Raw genomic sequence first — 23194 nt, 5'->3', positions numbered from 1 at the left:
TATTAATGAAGCTCTTCATTGGATCATGTCTTCACCCAGATGTCCATAAAACAAATAAGGAAATATTTGTAAAATAGAATGATGCATGCTAACATTCAAGTAACTTTGAATAGAATGTGAAACTAAACTCTGTGTGAATATAAGCATAGGGACAACAAGTTAGAATTAATATATAAGAAATTAGTTTTGTCCATAATTTATAACTACATTAAGTACAATCCTAGCTTACCTCAAATTAGATTATTCTAAGGGAAGGACTTAGCCAGATTGTCATTGGAGGGTATGAACAATTTAAAAAATCTATATCCTTCTATTTATAAAAATCATTGTTATTTATCAAGTGATCACTATATACAGGCCCAATTCTAATCCTTTATGTAAATTACTTAGTTTAATTGATACTGTAACCTTTTGAGATAGATTCCATTATATTCCCATTTTATAGATCAAGAAAGTCAATTATAGTGAGTAGGACGTATGCTCAGGGTTGGAAAGTTGTTAAGAGCACATTGTTTTGAATTACTTTGCTATAAGGACATTTAGAGATTTTCAAAATATTAGGGCAATGATGTATTACTTATTTCTCAAAATTGTTCAAGTACACAAAACTGACACTGGTGGGTCAATAACCTGCCTAATGTCATGTGAACACTTATGTTTTCTGGTTGCTAGTCCAAAGTCATAGGGAGTTTTAGCAACATGATTTCATTAATGCACTTGACCACATGACTCAGTATTGTGATGTTCCATTTATTTTTTGCTTATCCTTATTGAGACACACATCCATTCTCTGCTGTTGAAGTAACATTTTAATAATGCTTTCTGTGGCATCTTTTTAGAAAAGAAAATCCATCCATCTTTTATCCACTTTCAATAAATGAATCTTGACTGAGTCATATTTTACAGATTAAAATTACCTGAAACTCTTGTTTATTTTGAAGTCTTTACTAAGGAAGAATAAGATCTAACATGATTGCTCGATAGGCTCCTCACTCCATTCCAGTCCTAGGAGTCTCCAGTAGTTGAAATTCTCTGCACCTGATTTTTTAAATCTCTGGCAAGCCTGTCTTAGCAGTGGATTGTAATTAGAAAGGGTAAAGTAAATGTAATTAACAGAAGCATAGAAAAGGTCTAAAATATCATAATATTTAACCTTAAGTTAAAAGTTCAATGATATTTGTCCTCTTAGATTAAAAGGGAAAAAATCTTGAGCAAATATTCTCAAAAAATTAATATTGACATCATTTTGCTACATTCTTTTTTTAAAAGAATTAGTCTTTCTCTTAGAAATCTCAGAGCCTGAAAATACATTTTCTCATGTGATGTCATTTACTGACAATTATGGGAAATACATATTCTTCTTAACATATTATACACTCCAAGTCAATGAAATTGGTTTTTACTCACTTAGTAAACATTCTTTTTTTTTTCTTTTCTTATAATAGAACACTGTACAAGTCTAGAAAGTTCAGGTTTTGCTGAAGTAACAAAGTAATTCCTAAATATGGAAGAAGAGTGTGGTTCTGTTTTACACAGATACCAGGGCTCAGGTTGATGGAGGTATTAAAGATTTAAGGTGTTACTAACATGTAGCTGTCAGAGTTGCCACAGTAGGGAGAAAGAATGAGAAAGATTCACATCTACTGTTACATTACTACAGAGCCCATAGATCAGAATGACTCACATGGTTCCAAGTTATCTTTGTGTATTTAGGAAGAATGAAAGTTAGATGAAAACACATGGTATAATTTTATCTACCATAGTGTCATTTCCATTGGTTAACTTAAAAGATGGGTTTGAAGTTGTAAGATTTAGTTAGTTAGCCAATGCTCTGCTATTTGCTTGCATTTGTAAATTAATGTTAAATCCTTCTGTTTCATCTTCTAAATATGAAAATAATTTTATGTACTTCATAGGGTTTTTGTGGTCTGTGATGGAATAATTCACATAAAAGTGTTTATTATAGAATCTTCCATAGTCAGAGCTCAATACTATTAACTGATTAAAAATTCATTTGGGAAATAAGATCAGCCATTAGAGAGCTGGGATGGGTGGATGAAGAGCAAGGGGATACGGCAACACATTCATGAAAATCTTTCTGTATCAGAAAAGGAAGATATTCCTATAGATTCAAAACAAGTATTTAAGTATACACTTTGCTTCAGATAAATTCTGAAAATTCATTACTAGAGTGAAGAGAAGCCATGATACCTGAATTAAAGGTAGAAAAAATAAAATGAAATAAAAAGCTTCATATCCTTATTTAGGAGAGCAATAGGCTCTGAAACAAAGGTTCTTCTTCTTAAAAAAATGTGTAAGTAATGGTCATCATTTTGAAGTTATAAAATGATCCCTCCTTCACTTATTGAAACAGGTTTGTGTGGAGGACATGAAAGTTAAGAGTCATCCATCGGTATACTTGAACCTAAAATGAGCTACTTTATTTGTAAACCTGTCAGATATATTGGTCTCACGTGCTATTAAATTATAAAATTAATTAATAATAATAAGCTTTAACATTGTTAGAGACCTGCCTATATTGGCAATATCTTTTAATTATCTCGTTATGATTCAAATCTGGGCTGCTGACTCTGAGCTAACGTTCCCCATCCTGAAATAAAGCAAAACAAAGGCATAAGAATAATGAGCAAAAAAATAGTGCATGAAAAAGAGCTCTGAAATGGTGATGTTTTCTAAGGTTATAGATTGAGCTATACAAACTTTACAATTAGCCTTTAGAAGAAAAGCCAGGTCAAATTTTAGTTCAATTAACCTCTCTGAGTGTCTCATTAATCAAAACCTACTGAAAGTGATTTTCTTATTCTAAGCACAGTGTGATGTGAAATACTCCATGTATACAAATTCTCAGTAAATTTCCTATAATAATGTCATTGCAGCCAAGTATTGTTTGTTTCTGTTCATTCAATTGGTTTTGTTTTACTTCTTTGCTCTGCCTTTCAAGATGTTTATGAGGAAAGAATTACCTACTCATTTCATGGTGTACATGTTTTTGTTTACTAGTCCACTGCTTTAAGAAATATGAGATACACACAGAAAGGGAAGTCAGTTTAAATTTAAAATGTGTAAGTCATGGTAGACAAGCAGCTCAGAGATTGTATCAAAGCTATTACACTCACTGACAGATTTAGGGAAAGGAAAAAATAAAGATCAGATCAGCAAGGTGAAATCTGCCTTGCATTCTCTCCTAGCATTTATATATTCAGTTAGCTATGACTGAAGCAGTAATTTCAGAACTTTCTCAATCTGTCCATCACTTTTCTCACAAGTATCAAGAGTAGCCATGAGGATGGAAATGACACATCTATAGGTCATGATAGTTTTAAAGGAAAACCTGTTATGGTGAATTGAAAGTAAAATATGCAAATTATCAAGAGAGTTACATTTTCTCAGATCAGAATAAAATGACCCTCTTTCGTTGAACCCCCCCCTTTGTAGGAAAGATGATCATCCATAGAATTCATTGTTAGAAGAGCATGCCTTGTTGTAATAAAGTCAAACTTAGTGGACAATTAAAAAACACGAATATTTAAATCAGGAAAAAAGGAGCAAATAAAGCGAAGAAGATGGCAGATTCATGGTGTATACAATCTTTTCCTCCATATTATTGCAACTATTTTGATAATTCATAGATACTCTTCATTAAATTCAGCAAACAATAGTACAGAAGTAAAATAAAAAGAAGTGATAATGATTATTGATTGAATATGGAACCGTGGTAATATTTATGCCTTTAATCAAAACAGATGTGTAGATGTATAGGTATAGATTCTATATGTATATATAATTATAACAATACTCCCTATCAATCTATACAGATAAATAAATGTATTTGCAATTTACATTTTTACTATAACTTGAAACATAGTGTAATGTTCAGAAATTAGCAAAGTCTCAATGAATATTTGTTGAATTAATGACTAAATAAAGCATCATTACAGTGTGTTGATTACATTTGCTTCTTTAGATTCAGCGTTAATGTCTATATAATAGACACAATCTAAGAAACTCAAATTGTTAATTTTCTCTAAGCTAGATGTATTTGTAAGGGAATTATTCTTCTTGGATTTATTAAAATGAATATCTGGAATCTTATTAGACAGAATTTATATTTTAAATACCTTAATGATCCATCAACCAACCTTGCCTATTTGTTTCATTGATTCTTTTTGCTTCAGGTTGTAATAGAAGTGTTTTGTTTCCACACACTTGAGTATGAATCTATGTATATACACACACAAAGGTATCTGCAAATGTGTCATTTTCCTGAGTGGACATTTTTTGACTTGCAGAAATTTGCTTATATTTGAACTATACTTAGGAAATTAATTTAAGAAATAATAAAACTGTGAATAGTGTCAATACTCAGAAATGTCAATTAGAAGAGCTGTGATTTTTGAGACAGTTATTTTTTTGTGGCTTTATTTTTCTTATTTAAACAAGGAGATAATCTGTAGTTATTTTCATAATTCAAGTAAACTTTTGACTCTAAGGAGCAAAGAAGTATGAGAGTTCACCCTAAGGTTGAGTTTACCCTAAGTTAATCAGTTCTGCTGAATTGTAATCTAAATATATTATTAGTGATGAAGTTTAGAAGGTTGCATTTTTCAAGAACAAGAACTACCTCACATGCAAATTAGTAAAAAGTAGCTAAATTCATTTCTATCTGAGGTAGCACAGGTAATCCTTGGGTATATTTTTATGAAGATATTTTAATGACTACAAATTGAATGCTTAGTTTTATTCTTGATATTGGTCAATTAAATATGTAAGTTCTTGAGAACAAGTACTATATATTAATTTCTTTATATCTTCAATGTTAGAGATTAGGAAAATATCAGATAATTCATGTATTCTTTCTGAAAACACATCCTGGATAGTTGAATTCATCTTCTTGGGGTCATGATGACTTGACAAGTTTATTAATATTGATAAACAATGGATCCTAATCCATTTTAGTATCATGCTCTTAAAATGTTTCTTTTTCTAAGCACTTTTAGAAAATTGACTGGCTGTTTGTAACTTTTTTATTCCTTTTACTTCCATATTTTCCATATAATTTACCATGTGGCTACACTATAGCAAGTAGAATAATGATAAAACTGATATATACAACTCTACACTCTGTCCCTACCAAAAAAAATCCAATAAAAGTCTCCATATTGTCTCTCTCTTTCTTCTATCAATAAAATACAGAGGACATAGTGATGGCCTTGAAGACCTGAGGGGTGGAAGAACCACTCAAGGGAAGGAAGTTGAATTCCTGAATGACTGTGTATAGCAGATTCCCAACTTACATTGGGATAATATGCATGAGTAATAAACTTTTCCTGGGTTGGACCAATAAAACATCTGAATAATTTGAAAGAATAGTTGACCAATTCTAAAAACAGAACATTAATCTATTAAATAATTTCATTACTAAAAGAAGGCTGTGAAAGAAGTTGAGACTGGGGAAATCTAAACATTCCTGAAAAAAACTTGAATGTGCCAATGTCAACAGTAGAGACTAAAGTGTACTTTGGCATTTCTGAATAATGTCATTTGTGACAATGAACTTGATTAAGAGGGCACAGACACAAAAATAAGTTGAAAGTACATGAAGTAGCCCTGTTGTGGATAAAGAGTCTTGAGAGTATAAGGAAAGACTGAGTTTAAGCCTAAACTCTAGTACTTCTTTTTCCTATGACTTTTTGATTTTTGATTTTGATTTTTTTTTATTTTTATTTTTTTTTATTTATTTTTTTTCATTTTTCTTTTATTATTCATATGTGCATACAAGGCTTGGTTTATTTCTCCCCCCTGCCCCCACCCCCTCCCTTACCACCCACTCCACCCCCTCCCGCTCCCCCCCTCAATACCCAGCAGAAACTATTTTGCCCTTATCTCTAATTTTGTTGTAGAGAGAGTATAAGCAATAATAGGAAGGAACAAGGGACTTTTTAAAAAGTTACTTGATCTGTCTTAGATATCATTCCCTAAAGTGTGAAAGTGTAACAATTTTAAACTTTAAATTAAAGACTGTTGCATTAAAATAGATATAGATACACAAATGAATGTATATATAGATGAAAAATTTCTAATAATTTCTAATGCATGAAGCACTCAGGAATGATTCTAGCTTAAATATATGGACATTAAGATAGTTTAGGATGAAATACTTGCTGTATATGGTGAATTTGATATCTGACCATGTATTTTTGTGTGTGTTTACATTTATTTTAAAAAACACAGTTTTTCCTACATAAATTTGCATCCTATATTTGAGTTAACTTTACATTGGATAATAAAAGCAATGATTTCATATATTTTCAAATTTATTAAGGTATAACTGATATACAGTATACTGCACATATGTAAACATATGGGCTTTTGACATATGGAACACATCAGAGACTCTCATCTGAAGCAATTATTATTGCAATGTTCTCTTTGTGATGTTTTTAAGTCCTTTTTTGGTCTTCAGGCAGTTGAACTTAGGCCTTGTGCTTGCCAGGTAGGAGATCTGCCACCTGAACCATTCTGCCAACCACAGAGAGATGTTTGTATTTCCCTAATGCTTTCTGCATTTGCTGACAGGAACTTTTGTGTAGGAATATTTGTCTCTTCTTCCCTATTTATGTACTCAATCACTTACTTATGGTTCCATACATACTTCTTTTGAGGTTATAATCTAAATTATTGCTATTATGTTTGTTCAAATTATTTTAGCTTTAATAAAAAGAAGCTCTTTTAATTTACCTCTTATATTCTCTTTTTTCACCTATAGGCTTTTGACATGACCTCATCATGTTTTTCAGCACCTCCATTAATTACTTTGATGAGTGTATCTAGTCCATTCATAAGAAGTTATGAATACCTGTGTATTAGTTAGTATTAGCCATGACTGCATTTAACAATAAATCATGAGAAACAGTATCTTTTTTAAAAAGTAGCTGCTGATTAACATTTAAATACTAATTTATTAATCTTTTTCTCATCAGAGTGATGCTGTATTTCACAGACATTTTCTTTCCACAGAATGTATGCCATTGTTTCAAAATTTCGGCACATCATGGGCAGAGCCCATGTTTAAAGTGGTTGTTTTTGGCAGATTCACTCTTACAGGTTGAATTGTCTTCCCACCATGTTCCTAATGTTGGAGTTCTAAGCCCAAGTATTTCAGAATGTGATCTTATTTAAAGACCTGGATAGAGAAAATCAGTTTAAAATGATATTATAAAAATGTTATTCTTATTTAGACAGTAAATTTAGAGATGGTCACTCATATTTAGATGACATCAGGAGACAGAACCTGTAAGAAAAAACTGGAATTGCTCAATCATGCCCATTTGATTTCAAACATTTAGGCTTTTGAACCATGAGACAAGAAATCTTATTAATACTTTGTTTCAGCAGCTTTCTCAAACTAATACACATTCTCTCTTCCAAAAACTTTCAAAAATGGAAGTATGATATAAATTTAATCAAGGCAATTGGAGGATAATAATTTCTGACAAACTGATTCATCTTCTGTTGTTGCTGTCATCAGTGACTTGATCCCTGTATAACAGGAAACTTATGGTGTCCTGAAGTGAAAGAGGCTACAAAGAAAAGTAGCCTTCAGTGTTTTTGTAGGAATAATAGCAACAGCATACCACCATGGCAAAAGGTCCTTTATAACAATAGAGAACTTGATGTCCCAGTCATTCAGAAAGGCATCACAAATTGTGAGCATTCTGGAAGAAACAAATGTACCTTTCACTTGAGGACACCATTAGTTTCTCAAAGTTTTTTTTCTTTGTGTAAATAGGGATAGAGCTTTCAAAACAAAGTATTTGACAATATTCAAAGTTAAAATACTTTCTAGAGTATTGTTCTAGGTAACTTTTGGTGTTTTATAAATTATTATACTCTAAAATTTCTATAGATGTTATTAACTCTTGAAAAGATATTGGTAGAGCACAGCTGCACTATTGCCAAGAATGATGTCTTTCCCTCAGTGGAAAGTGCATTTCCTAAGTAAGCAATGAAAGAAACATATATGGCATAGACTAAGGCAGTAAATACTAGAATTTAGGAAGCCAAACTAGCCATGGTCAACTGAGATTTCTTTTAAGGACATATCTTTCACACTAAATAAATAAAAGTTATTTGTGAGGTTGGTTCATATTTATTTTGTTTTCTCCAGTGTCTCTGAAATATGGTTATTTGTGCCTAATTTCATTTATTTAATGAATCAGACCCAATTCTGCTATACAGTATGTGTTACTGAACATCAGCTTCAAGCAGCAAATAGCAAATAATATTCATTTTTCTTTTTGTTAGAATTCTTTGACTCAGTCTCTACACTTTAACATCACAACTGTTGTCCCAGAAGCTGCAGAGGAACCCTGCCATCCATATGTCCTAGCCTCCGTATTGGCACTCTGTTTTTATTTCTATAACTAAAAACTCCTCTCCATCTTAATGGATAGGCCAGATCTAACTTTTTTTTCCATTTTCATGGGCTCTGTTTTCTGTTAAATGCCTGGCTTCTCCTAAAGATGTAGAGTTTACTAATTGTTCTTCCTAAGAATCAGTGCCATCAACCTCAATGTACCTCACTGGCAATATGGCATGAATGGATGTGTTGTGATAACTTTTTGCTTTTAAATAGCATTGATTAATTTCTTACCTATTTCCTGGGAAAACAAACTGTAATCATAAGTAAGCTATAGTAAAATGTTCACTTAAATTTCATCAGTGAGCACCTGTAACTCCTCTAGAATGTAGCACCATGCTAGCTCTATAATAAGTACAGGCCAATAAAATCATCTGCCCTCAAAGCTCATCTTGCCATGAAAGAAGAAGGAAAGAAAGAGAGAGAGAAAGAGAGAATAAGAGAAAGAAAGAAAGAAAGAAATAAAAGTAAAAGGAAGGAGAGAGAAATGTAAAAGAAAGAAAAAGAAATAAAAGTAAAAGAAAGAAAGCAAAAATAAAGAAAAAACATATTTCAGTAGTCTTTCCTTCTTTATTTAGCTTCTCATCAAATCTCTATCCTTTTCATTCCTGCTACTTTTGTATTCTATCCCATTCCTACGTCTTTAGCATGCATATCTCCCAGTATTACTTAAGCTGACATAGCCATATCTTACATAGTCTCTTGATTTTAATTGTTCTGGGGTAAGCATTCTTGCCTAGGCCATATGGGATAATAGCTCTTTTTTTTTTTTTGCAAGTGCTTTTGAACACAGTCATACAGTCTTTCTCAAAACTCTCTGAGCTGTGCTCATCTCCCTTATTCACACAATCATCACACTACTTTGCGAACATTGAGTATATTTGATCCAGTAAGAGTATCAGGACTGTTCCATGCTGAACTGTCTTTAAGAATGTTGCAGTTCTGTAAACTGGTTCATTGTCTCTCTAAGCAAGCCAAAACATTTATAAACTCTTACCATAAACAACAATAAAGTCCAGTATTCAGTGTTCAGGGCAATAAACCTGGTTAAAATAACTCAGGCTTTATATGTAATAAATTGATAAAACTATAACAAAAAAGTAGACTTCCACCTTAATTCTAAAAGGTGTGAGCGAAAAAAAGTAGGTTTAGTATAAAAGGGTGGAACTTCTATATTATGCCTTTGCATTTTACCTATCCTAAATTGAGAACCATACGTATTGCATGGCTATCCATAGAAAAATGTTTGTTTATGGGAACCTACTTCAATTACGACATAATCTAAATGGTATGATTCACATTTCATTGACAGAGATATTCTCTGAAGCAAGAATGCTCAGTTTTGAGAATTTCCTGCTGTGGGGTTAAGGATGGAAGACAGGATAAAGATTGTTTATACCACTATGTTTTTCTTTCCTTCTGCCTTCATTTCATTATGGAACTTGCTGTTATGAAGGCTCAATTTAATTAGGCCACGTAGGTGGTTTCAAGAGGATGTAGAGTCATTGCAAGTCCAAAATTTAGTGTGCCTACTGTTTTTTTAAAAAAATATTGACCCACAAAATGCCTAAATTTTAAGTGTGTAGTTTAGAAAGTTTTAAAGAATAGACTTATCACTGCAATTTGAATCAAGAAAAAGGACATTACAAGTAGACTGGAGATCTGTCACTCTTGTTATTATTCACCCCTTAAGGGAAAATAGTACCCTGACTTCTGACAAAATAGGTTTGTTTTGCCCAGTTTTGTACTTTACAAAAATACATTACAAATATAGCACATTGTATAAATATATTTTACTTTACACTAATACTTTGAAATCTTTAGTAATTCTTTTGGTCAGCCATTAAGTTTCTAAGACTGACATATCTGTAGATTTTTGATTCTGCTATGTAAGTCTATCATAATTTATTGAGACAGTCAACACTAATGGGTATTTGGGAAGTTTCCAGCTTGGAGTTATTGTAAATAGTAATATTGCTATAAACATTTTGTGAGATTATTTTGGGGGCACATATGTAAATATTTCTAAAATATGTTATATTTCCTCTGATTTGAATTTTTCTAAATAAGCCAAAGGAATTTCCAAACATGAAATAGTAAAGATAAAAATCTACCTGGACTGTACATCTCTTGTGCAGTTTTGCCCACTTCTTGTACTTATGTTTTCAAAAATATCCTGAAATAAGTTAGTTATATTTTCAATTCTCCCTTAATCAATATCTCAGCTGAAACAAAGGCTCAGACTGTCAAATTGAATGTACAGGGATTTTTTTTGCCATCTGACATCTCACTAATAAGTTCACAGACATAAACAAGGGGCACAGACAGACCAGGTTTGCTCCGTATGTCCTTCCTTTCACCATCACATATACTCTCTGGTGAAAAGACATATCTCTAATTGAGATGGGGTAACCTTAAAGAGAAAGAAAGATTTATACAGTGAAACAGCTCCATTCTGTACTCTCTTTATGTGATTCTTTTCAGGAGCATAGGCCTCATAAAATCCATAGACTTTAGCTTTGTTTAGCAGGTCACTAAACCAGTGATTCCTAACCAAATAATTCAATGGATTAAAACACATTTTTATGGTGCCAGGTGTGGTGGTGCATACCTATAATCCCAGAAGTTAGAGGAAAAGGCAGGAGAATTGCAAGTTGTAAGACAGACTGAAACATGTATTGGGACTCCATCTCACAAAATCAAGGCCAGGCATGGTGGCTCACATCTATAATCGCAGCTATGTGAGAGGCAGAGATGTGAGGATCACCTTTCAAATCCAGCCATGCAATTTTTTTTTTAAAGTGAGCCCTTATCTCAAAAGACAAGCTGTGAATGGTGGTTCAGATTTGTAATGCCATCTATGCTGGAGGCAGAGGTAGGAGGCTTCTGGTATTTGGCTGACCTTAGTGAAAAATACATGACCATATCTGAAAACATAAGACAAAGCAAAAAGGGTTGGAGGTTTGATCAAGTGGTAGAGCACTTGCTTAGCAAGCAGAATGGAAATCACAGTACTGTGCAAAGAAAAAACAAAACAAACACACACGTAAGTAATAAAAAGCAAGACGTGGAGGCATAGGCGGAATGCTTGCTTAGCATGTGCGTGACTCTGAATTCACTTCCCAGCACCAAAACATGACAAAGCTACAAAAACAGCTCTCTGTTCTCCAACTCCATTCATGTGTTTAATAAGATGTTATTATTAATGTGTTACAGGGAGAGCAAACTGGTTTTGTGAATTCATTTCTACCTGGAAACATCACCAAGGTGAAGATATACATACTGGCCATTTGCTTAAGTCCTTTCTTTCCACATTCCAAGGAGGCCTTTGTCTGCGCATGCTCATAAAAACCATCAATAAAATCTACATTTTTTTTAAAGTTTAACGATCAGAACTCAGTTCTCTTCCTACTAGATCAGTCAGCACTTGACAAAGATGATCACCTATTCTTTTAACATACTTTTCTTACTTGACTTCCAGTTCCTATTTCTGTCTCTGTGTTTTCCTCTTCTTTTTCTCACTTCGCTGGTGGCTAATTTTCAAATTCCTCTATGATTCCTTCCTATCTTTTTTTATGTCCAATAAGAGAGCACAATTTAGGGCACAGTCCTTGGAATTATTCTCTCCAATTGCCTTATAACTTAGCAGTCCCTTGACTTAAAAGGTTATCTATATACTAAAACCTCCTTTCCAATCTTTCTCTTGATCTCCAGACTCGTTTTTCCCAAATTTAGATTCTCTTCTTATTCTCAGATATCACTTTTCATCTCCCATGGAATTCTCTATTTGAAAAGCAAACGGCAACTGTTTTATAGCAATTCATGACAAAGCCATGTTGCTTTTCTTGCTTGTGTTGTTTGCTTCACACCTACATCTGATCTTAGCTCTGCACAGACATTTGCAAAAGCCAGATTACTTCCCTCATCTCTACTTCTGGAAAGAGTTCTAACTTGAAAGTGATAAAGTTTAAGCCTCATGGCTCCTGACTCATAGAGGTCCTTCCTATTTCTCCCAGAATTCAGGCAAGTCATATGGCCATGGGCAACAGGCACAGGACATATTTTGCACTATAATACCTGCTGGTGATGGACTTGAGGCTGGGAATAGGAAGCTCCATGTTGGCAGCACTCCCTCCCTAGCCACCAAATCCTGATTGGCCTTAAGCAGAATCTGGACCCTACTAGTTACTTCAAGAAGAAGATGAAAGAAAGATGTTTTTTCTCCCTGTTGTCTACCGATTAAGACCTTTCCTATTCCTGGTTCTGGATTCTGCCGCAACTGAAGCATTGGAGGTGAGAGTGGGGGACATTGGATGTTAGGATTAGGCAGATCTAGGCCAGCGTTTGGTCAATGGCTTTCCCAAGCGGTCAAGGATGGGAGATGAAAGGTCTGGAGATTCAGACAGTTTCTTTATAGCAGAAAATACAGCCTGACTAAAACTACAGAAGAGATCCTAAAACTGAAAGTCATTTTTCTAAACTGTCAAAAATAAAGCAAATTTTTTCTAAGCAAGCTTGAACAGGAAAACTTGCTTTTTTCATTTAGAGAATTTTCTTTCTCTATTCTATACCATAAAATTGTGACCAATTTTATGTCAAAGTGACCAAGAAAATGCTTTTAGAAGTATAGGAACAAAAACAATATAGAAATATAGTAGGCAGATAATAATAGGAACATTAGTAATTCATAAATTCTAAGTCTTTTATGATACCTGACTTATTTGGCAGGTTTTTTTTAATATTCATAATGCCTTTACTTATGCTAAATAAATGTTTACTTCAGTGCCTAACTTTGTAGCAACATTTTTAAGAGAGCCCACTATAACTACGTCTGCTACTGTGCATTGCTTTTTCCTTATACCAAATTTCCATCTGTCTGTCACATGGTTTAACTTGGGAGCCTCTTAACTTCCCATGTTTGCCTGTCCTCTTTCCATTCAGTGCACCAAAGGAACATTAGTGATCCTTTTAAACTGTAATCCAGGTCATGCTCCTCTTTGACTGGAAACCTGACAGTTACTTTCTGTCTTAGTAGGAGTCAGGGTCAAATCCTTATCAGTGGACTAACTAATTCTTATCCTACTTAACTCTGACCTTATCTGCTTTCCCCTCTTGCTCAATTAGTTTCAGTTAGCACGATCTCTTCAATACTCTGGAAATATGACAGTCATGCTCCTTCCTTGGGATAGATAAGCGTGGCAGTGGGAAAAGTGGGTGCTTTTCCTCATCCTTATTTCCCAGAGTTTGTGTTCCTCCCTTCCCCAGAACTGAATATAGCAAATTGCTCTTCAGGGCCACAACATAAACATGAGAGACTAGAGAGAGGGAAAACAGATGGAAAGGAAAGAGGAGGGGTGGAAGGAAATGAAAGGGAAACGGGAGGACACCTGTTTTCGAGCATAATGATCATTAAAGTTATCGCATGTTATGCCAGAAGCTTTATTTTAAATACCCTTGTCTGCTACCTTCTGGGTTAAATAAATAGTTTTGAATATGTATGTCATTCAAATTACTTTACATCACAGTCAATGACTGCAGATAAGTTTGCTGAGTAGCTTTGAGCCCTTCCAGAAAAACAGTAAAGTGTATGTGCAGGAAACATTAATGCCATATTGCTCTTCAAGATCATTCTTTGTTACTCGACATAAAGTGTCATATGGGTGCCTTAATCAATGCTCCCTGATAGCTCCACCTATCCACATTCTTATAGAAGTAAATTAACTTTCTAGAAGGAAGCAAATTACAGGTTAGGATAGGCAATAATTTAAGAGATGAGTACTGGCCTTAGGAATTTTTCACTATGAAGCTGGGGATTAATCTTCAAATGGAACTTCCTTGAGATCTAAGCCATATTTATACCAACTTACTTACTTATTTAAAACAATAAAGAAAAATTTGTTATGCTGATCCTGTTAGATGTGAAAATATACAAGTGTTGGTAATCACAAGGGCCAACTATTATACAGCAATGTTGTTTTTTAATGAGTCTTCATTAAATATTCCTATTCTTCACTATTATTAGCTTAAATATCACATGAATATACTAATAGTGGCTGCACACATTTGAATTCTATTTTCTCTCAATTTTTATATATACCCATTGCATTGAACATATAATGATTGAGAGGTGTTACAGTCTGACAATGATTATGCTTATGTTTCTAAACTGATAGTGTGTGTTAAGATAACAGTTAAAAATTTTAGGATTTTAACAAATTGACATTTAATTTAAAAAGTACATTCTCAGATGAAATTGAATCCACCCACCAGAATATTTTACCATGATATTTAGAGCTGGAATCAACTCACCATAATTTCTTGTTGTCTATAGAAATTTACTTTTTAAAAAACATTTTGTTATATACAAAATGGGAATTACATTTTGGTAATTAAATAATTAGCTGTTATTAGAACATTACTCCTTGCTTGCCCAAAGAAGATAATTATAAAATCTGAATGTTATACCAAAAGGTGATGCACAGGGCAGTGATCTGCTAAGTCAAATCTCACTCTGGGAAAAGGAGAATTGTACATAATTCAAGTCCTGTGACTGTAGTCAGAGAACATTTACATGCTAAACGCAGAGGGAATCGTACTTTTTGGTAAAAATAACTGTGATGTTTTGAAATAGGAAACTAGAAAAAGGAATCCAGAATAGCTATGGCTAAGGAAGAGAAAGAGAGATTCTTTGGGAAGAACCAGAGAAGTGATCACATAGTCTATCATTGACACTGGAACTACACACAGTGCAGACATAAAGCAGTTAAATTAAAGAAAAAGATTGGGATGAGATGAGCTTCTCTATAATATAATATGGAAGAACCACGTGAAAATTCTTGAAGTATAAATAAGCATATGAAGTTTGTTACTGGATGGAAATAATAGATGAAATGGAAGTGACAGATGACTCAGAGGACTAGGAAGAGAAATTATCCCATATGAAAATAGAAAAAACAAAGTTAACAATTAAGAGACCTCAGGGATTTTAAGACAATTTCAAGTGGTGTTACGTACATGTCATTATTGTTCAAGAAGGAAAAGAAAAAGAGTGTGAATCAAAAGAAAAATGAAGAATTTATAACTGAGTATTTCCAATGTTTGATTAAATTTAGAAAATTCCACACAATATTCTCAACAAACACCAAGCAGGAAAAAAAAATACAAAAAGCTTTGCTTTTGTACATCACATTTAAATTGTTGAAAGTCAAGCAAAAATAGATAGCAAATCTTGAAGTACTTCAGAAATGGCACATTCTGTAAACTACATAAATGAGATAAATGATCTGATTAATATTTGACTTTGCATTAGAAGCACACATAAATGCTATTATATATAAAAGCATAAGTAAAGAGAGATATGAATCTACTTAGTTGCCATTTTTTTTTCCAGGAAAAGATAAATATATATTTAGGTACCTGTGAAAATAATAAAAATGTTATAAAAGAAAGAAAATTTATAAGTTAATCAGAAAAATCTAAATGCTATTCTAAAGAAAATGTCAGATAAGAAAAAATAGCAACAGAGGAATGAAATTGAAGGAGGGATAGAAAACAAAAAACAGAGCTGACCCAATCAATTTTACTACATTTTATTTTTATTTTTCTTGCAGTACTGGGATATTTTATTTTAAATTTTTATCAGGATCTATTCATTGTACATGGGGGTTTCATTCCAATTATACTTACCTTGTACATTATTTACACTGCCCCCATTCTCTTTTGTCTTAGCCCCCTCCTCACCCTAATTAAAGCAATTGCAAGAGGTTATTTAGTTCTGATTCATATAGGTATTTGAAGTCCATCAACCATATACCCTCACCTTAATCTCCTTCCTTTACCATTGCCCCTCCCACTAGTAACCCCCTTTCCACACACTGTGCCTATTTTTCAGTCCTGATTTTCATTATTAATATTTAAGTCAATGTCAAAGGGATATCTCAATGTATGTCCTCTGCTGGTGTGCTTTAATTTGGTCTGTTCAATCTGTTAGAATATTCTCCCTTACCCCTTTACCACTCTTTCCCATCTTTCCACAGTTTTTAATAAAAGTCCTACATTTACATCTTCTGGTATGTGATATTACTGATGCTCTATCATTCTCTTTTCCTTTCCCTCTGTCCTCAAGTTCCATAGAGTAGTTACACTGTTACAAACATGTTCTACAGTTGAGTTTGTATATGATCATTCTTGTTTATATATATATATACGTTTATCTTTGGATCTATCTTCTCTGTATGAGGGAAAACATGAGTCTTTTGTGTTTTTGATCCTGACTAACTTCACTTAGCATGATGTCCTCCAATTGCATCCATTTACTTTCAAAACACATGTCATTATTCATTGTGGATGAGTAATACTCCATTGTGTGTGTATCCCAGAATTTCTTGATCCATTCATCAGTTGTAGGGCATCTGGGTTGTTTACAGAGCTTGGCTATTGTGAAGAGTGCTGCAGTAAACATCACTGTACAGTTGTCTGTACTGTATTCTTTCTTACATTCTTTTGTGTAGATGCCAGGAGCAGTATCACTGGATGAAATGACAGTTCTATCTCTAGTTTTTTCAGGAATTTCCATACTGCTTTCCATAGTGGTTGTACTAACTTGCAATCCCACAGGTAGTGTATAAAGGTTCCTTTTTTGCCACATCCTCTCAAGCATTTGTTGTTGTTATTACCCTTGATTATGGCCATTCTAACTGGAGTGAGATAAAAATCTAAGTGTTGTTTTGATTTGCATCCCTTTTATAACCAGGGAAGTTGAACAATTCTTCATGTATTTATTGGCCATTTGTACATCTTCCTTTGACAATTCCCTGTTTAATTCATGTGCCCATTTCTTCATGGGGTGTTGATTCGTTAGGGGTGAGTTTTCTGAGTTCCGGTAGACTCTGGAAATTAGTCACTTATTGAATGAGTGTCTGGCAAAGATTTTCTCCCATTCTGTTGGCTGTCTCTTGAGTCTGGTGACTGTTTCCTTTGCTTAGTTTGATGCAGTCCCATTTGTTCATTGTTCCTCTCACTTAGATGCAGAGCCTTTTGATTTTTGTTTAGGAAGTCATTCCCTATACCTATGTGTTCTAGTGCATTTCCTATTCCTTCCTGTAGTTGTTTCAGGGTTTCAGGCCTTCTATCAAGGTCTTTGATCCACTTTGAGTTGACTTGGTATAGAGTGAAAAACTCAGATCTAGTTTCCATGTTTTACATGTGGATATCCAATTTTCCCAGAACAATTTGTTGAAGAGGCTATTTTTTCTCATCCGTGTGTTTTGGGCTCCTTTGTCAAAGATCAGTTTGATAGAGATGAGTGGGTTTATGTCTGGATCTTCTGTTCTGATCCATTAGTCCTGTCTGTTTTTCTGCTAATACCATGCTGTTTTTATTATTATGGCTCTATAGTATAGTTTGAAGCCAGATATTGTAATGCCCGAGCATGGGACTTTTTGCTCAGAATTGCTTTGGTTATTTGAGGTCTTTTGTGTTTCCATAAGTATTTCATGATTGATTTTTCTATTTCTGTTCAGAATGTCATTAGAATTTTGGTAGGGATTTCATTGAACATGTAGATTGATTTTTGGTAAAATGGCCATTTTTCACAATGTTGATTCTTCTAATCCCTGAGCATGGAAGATCCTTCCATCTTCTGATATCTACTTCAATTTTGTTCTTCAGTGGTCTATAGTTTTCATTCAGGAGGTCTTTGGTTTCTTTCATTAAATTTATTCCAAGATATTTTATTGTTTTTGAAGGTATTGCAAGTGGGATTGATTCCCTGATTTCTTTTTCAGTCTGCATTATTGTTATATAGAAAAGCTACTGATTTCTGTATGTTAATTTTGTGTCCTGATACATTGCTAAAACAGTTTATGATTTCTAGTAGTTCTTTGGTAGAATTTTTGGGGGTTCTCTTAGGTATAAGATCATGTCATCTGCAAATAAGGATAGTTTGACTTCTTCTTTCTCTATTTGAATCCCTTTTGTTTCTTGCTCTTGTCTTATTGCTCTGGTTAGGAATTCCAAAACTATTATGATTAGGAGTGGAGAAAGCAGACAGCCCTGCTCATTCTTAACTTTAAGGGAATAGTTTCAGTTGTTCTCCATTTAGTATGATGTTGACTCTAGGTTGGTCATATATAGCCTTTTTTTAATTTTAATTTTAATTTTTTATTATTCATATGTGCATACAATGCTTGGGTCATTTCTCCCCCCTGCTCCCATCCCCTCCCTTACCACCCACTCCACCCCCTCCCTCTTTCCCCCACCCCCTCGATACCCGGCAGAAACTATTTTGCCATTATCTCTAATTTTGTTGAAGAGAAAGTATAGGCAATAATAGAAAGGATTTTTGCTAGTTGAGATAAGAATAGCTATACAGGGAGTTGACTCACATTAATTTCCTGTGCATGTGTGTTACCTTCTAGGTTAATTCTTTTTGATCTAACCTTTTCTCTAGTTCCAGGTCCCCATCTCTTATTGGCCTCAGTTGCTTTTAAGGTATCTGCTTTAGTTTCTCTGAGTTGAGGGCAACAAGTGCTAGCTAATTTTTTAGGTGTCTTACCTATCCTCATATCTCCCTTGTGTGCTCTAGCTTTTATCTTGTGATCAAAGTTCAATCTCCTTGTTGTGTTTGCCCTTGATCATCTATAGCCTTTATTGTGTCGAGGAAAATTCCTTCTATTTCTAGTTTCTTCAGAACTTTTACCATGAGAGGATACTGAATTTTATCAAAGGCTTTTTCTGCATCTATTCAGAGGATCAAGTGGTTTTTGTCCTTGCTCCTGTTTATGTGCTATATTACATTTATGGATTTATGTATGTTGAACCATCCTTGCATCCCTAGAATAAAGCCTACTTGGTCATGTTGTGTGATGTTTTTAATGTGCTACTGAATTCTGTTTGCCAGTATTTTGTTGAGAATCTTTGTATCTATATTCATTAAAGACATTGGTCTACAATTCTCTTTTCTGGTTACATGTTCTGGTTTTGGTAAGAGTGTAATTCTGGCTTCATAGAATGAGTTTGATGGTGTTCCTTCCCTTCCTATTTCCTGGAAAAGTTTGAGAAGTATGGGTATTAGTTCTTCTTTAAAGTTTTGGTAAAATTTGGCCAGGAATCCATCAGGTTCTGGGCTCTTCTTTGTAGGGAGACTCTTACTGCTTCAATGTCATTGTAAGTAATAGGAATATTTAGGTGGTTAATATCTTCTTGGTTCAATTTTGTTTGATTATATGCATGTAGGAATTCATCCATTTCATCTAGATTTTACAGTTTAGTTGAATATAGATTTTCAAAGTACTCTGTAATGATTCTCTGTGTTTCATTGTATTTGTGGTTATGTCCACTTTTTCATCTGTGATTTTATTGCTTTGTGTTTTTTTCTCCTCTATTTTGTTATGTTGGCTAAGGGTTTGTTGACCTTGTAAATTTTTTCCAAGAACCAACTTATCGTTTCATTGATTCTTTGTTTAGTTTGTTTGGTTTCCATCTCATTTATCTCAGCCCAGATCTTTATTATTTCTCTCCGTCTGCTGGTTTTGGATTTGGTTTGCCCTTGTTTTTCTAGGAGCGTAAGGTGCATCATTAGGTTGTTTCTTTGAATTGTCTCTCTCTTTTTTTAAAATGTAGGCTCTTATAGCTATAAACTTTCCACTTTGCATGGTCTTTGCTGTGTCCCACAGATTATGGTATGTTGTATTTTCATTTTCCTTGGAATCCAGGAACTTTTTGATTTCTTCTCTGATTACTTAGATTACCCATTGGTTTTTCAGCAGGGTGTTGTTCAGTCTCCAAATGTTTGAATATTTTCAAACACTCCACATGTTTGAATATTTGTTGGTGTGGTCTGATATGATACAGGGGGATTATTTTGATTTTTTTTAATTTGTTGACACTTGCTTTGTGTCCAGAAATATGATCTGTTTTGGAGAAATTTCCATGAGCTGCAGAAAAAATTTGAATTGTCTAGTTGTTAGGTGGAATACTCTGTAGATATCAACCATGTCTAGTTGGTCTAATGTGTAGAGTAGCTCTGAAGTTTCTTTGTTGATCTTGTTTTCTGGATGACCTATCCATTGGTGACAGTGGGATATTCAGGTCTCACACTATCACTGTGCTAGTATCTATCAGTGCTTTTAGGGCTGTTAGAGTTTTTTTTAATGTAGATGGGTGTCCTTGTGTTTGGTGCATATATGGTAAGGATTGATATTTCCTATTGATGAATTATTCTTTTCTTAATGTGAAGTGACCTTCATTATTTCTTCTGATTGATTTTAGTCTGAAGTCTACTTTGTCAGAAATGAGCATAGCCACTCCTGCCTGGTTATGGGATCCGTTTGCTTGGAAAAGTTTTTTCCAGCCTTTGATTCTAAGTGTGATGAGTCTATTGTAAGCAACACATGATCTAGTCTTAGTTTTTAACCAAGTTTGATATTCTATGCCTTTTGATTGGGGCATTGAGTCCATTTACATCCAGTGTTAATAATGAGTGATGCTTGTTGTTTCCAGTCATTCTTGTTCCCCTGTTGTTTAGTTTTACCTATTCCTTGTTTATTTGTTTACTTGTTCAGAAGGGTTTACTCTTTCTTGAGTCTTCCTGTCTTACTCTAGTTTCTTCTTCTATAGGAAAAGTCCTTCAAGTGCTTGCTTGGTAGTTGCAAATTCCTTTACTTTTCCCTTATTATGGAAGGTTTTAATTTTTCCTTCAATTAGGAAGGATAGTTTTGCTGGATAGGCTAGTCTAGTTTGATAGCTGCTTTCTTTCAGAACCTGTATTATGTCTTTCCATGAATTCCTTGTGTTTAGAGTTTGAGTTGCGAAATCTGCTATTATGCTAATGGGTTTACTTTTATATGTGAGTTGTCTTTTCTCTTTTGCAACTATCAGAATTCTTTCTCTGTTCTGTATGCTGTTTCCATTATGTTGTGTTTGGGAGTGTTTGCTTTTTGGCTCCTGTTGGTTTTGGTGTTCTATAAGCTACCTGCACCTGGGTAATTCTCTTTCTCCAGGTTAGGGAAATTTTCAGCTATTAATCTATTGAATAGTTTGTAAATGTGTTTAGTTTATATCTCCACTCCTTCTAAACACATGATTCATAGGTTTGGTTTTTTCATGGTGTCACAGATATCTTGTATGTTCCATTCATATTTTCTTAGCATTCTTTCATGATCTTTTACTGTTTGGTCCAATTCCTCTATGTTGTGTTCCGTTCCTGTTATTCTATTTTCAACTTGATCTACTCCATTTGCTACACTTTCAATTATGATATTTATTTGGGATATTGAGTTATTTCAGATTATTTTTCAGGGTTTCCAAATCATTATTAATGTCCTCTTTCATATCCTACATAGTCTCCTTATTTCATTCTTCTGTTTGTATTCCCTTTGAGCTCATTTGATTATTCATGTACTCTCTGAGGTCAAATACCAACTTTGTGTTTCTTCTTTGAGGTCATTAATCAGTTTTACTACTGTTTTTTGGAATTCATTATTTGATAACTCTTCTTCCACACAGGTGTTTGGATCCTTACTGGTGGAATTAACTTTTGATGGAGAGTGGTTGTCTTCCTAGTTCATTTTGCATTGAGATTTAGGCATCTGGAGTTGTTTTGTGTTATGGTTTTAATCCCTTATGCCTCTGTAATTGGGATTTTAGTTTTTTCTCCTGGTGCTCCAGTAGTTTTCCTCAGAGAGGGGTATGCTGGATATGTTACCCCTTGCTGGGCTCTTCTTGTGGTGCCAATTACCTCTTTTCTCACCTCAGAAAGGGTGCTGGATTTTCCTACTCTTTGATGTGGGTGAAGGGGCTCTCCTGCAGTTGCAAGTGGGGAGTGCTGGTCTCTGTGCACTGTGGTGGGAGGGGTAGGCCTCCCAGCACCAGCAGAGTAGCAGATGGCCACTCAGTGGAGGAGCTGGGATTCCAGCTCTTGGACAGGACAGATTTGACTCTTCTGCAGGGAAGAACAGCACAAAGCCCTGGGCTTCTGTGTACTTCGAGGGAGCAGGTTTTCTAGTGTTGCCTACAGAGTGGCAGGTTATAGCTTTCCTCCCCTCAGTTAGGAATCTGGCATTCTTGCTCTTTGGTGGGGCAGTGGAGGCTCTCTTGCTGTCAGGGACAGTGGGGAGTGCTGGGTCTCTGTGCTCTGTGGGGAGGAAGCTTCTTCCTGGTACCGAAAACCAGCGAAGGGCTCTGAGTAGCAAGGTGAGGATACCCCTGGGGCAGTAGAGCCAGCTGGCTTCAGTAGTCTGATACCCACAAGGCAGTGGTGGCCCTGGGGTCTACTTGCATTGGGGTGTGGGCTTCCAGGAGGCAGTGCAGCTGTGGCAGACATGGGGGACCCAAGTCTGCAACTAGCATGAGCCCCAAGGCTTGCATGCTAGCACTTGGCTACCTAGAGCCATGGCAACTTCTGGAGGCATGGAGGAATGAAGCCTTTGGACAGCAGGAATTCTGAGGCCTGTTTTCCAGGTGTGGGTTCCAGGAGGGTAGTACAGTAGTGCTTCAAGCCAAGGAGAACCAAGACTTCAAGCAGGGGGAACCCTGGGGCCTGATATCCAGTACAGGCTTCTGGGAGCACAGTTCAGTGGCTCTGCTGCCAGCTCAGCTCTGGAGATCCAACCCTGCAGGTGCTGAGCATTCTGGAGCTTGATTTCCCACACAGGCTTCAGGGAGCTGAGTTTGGTGGCTCTGCTGCTGGCTCAGCTCAACAGAACCAAGTCTGTGAGCAGTGGGGGTTCACAGGCCCAATCTCCTACAAGGGCT

The sequence above is a fragment of the Castor canadensis genome, chromosome 3 (assembly GCF_047511655.1).
Source record: "Castor canadensis chromosome 3, mCasCan1.hap1v2, whole genome shotgun sequence".
NCBI lineage: Eukaryota > Metazoa > Chordata > Mammalia > Rodentia > Castoridae > Castor > Castor canadensis.
The sequence above is the reverse complement of the archived record's forward strand: the minus strand, read 5'-3'. Positions refer to the sequence as shown.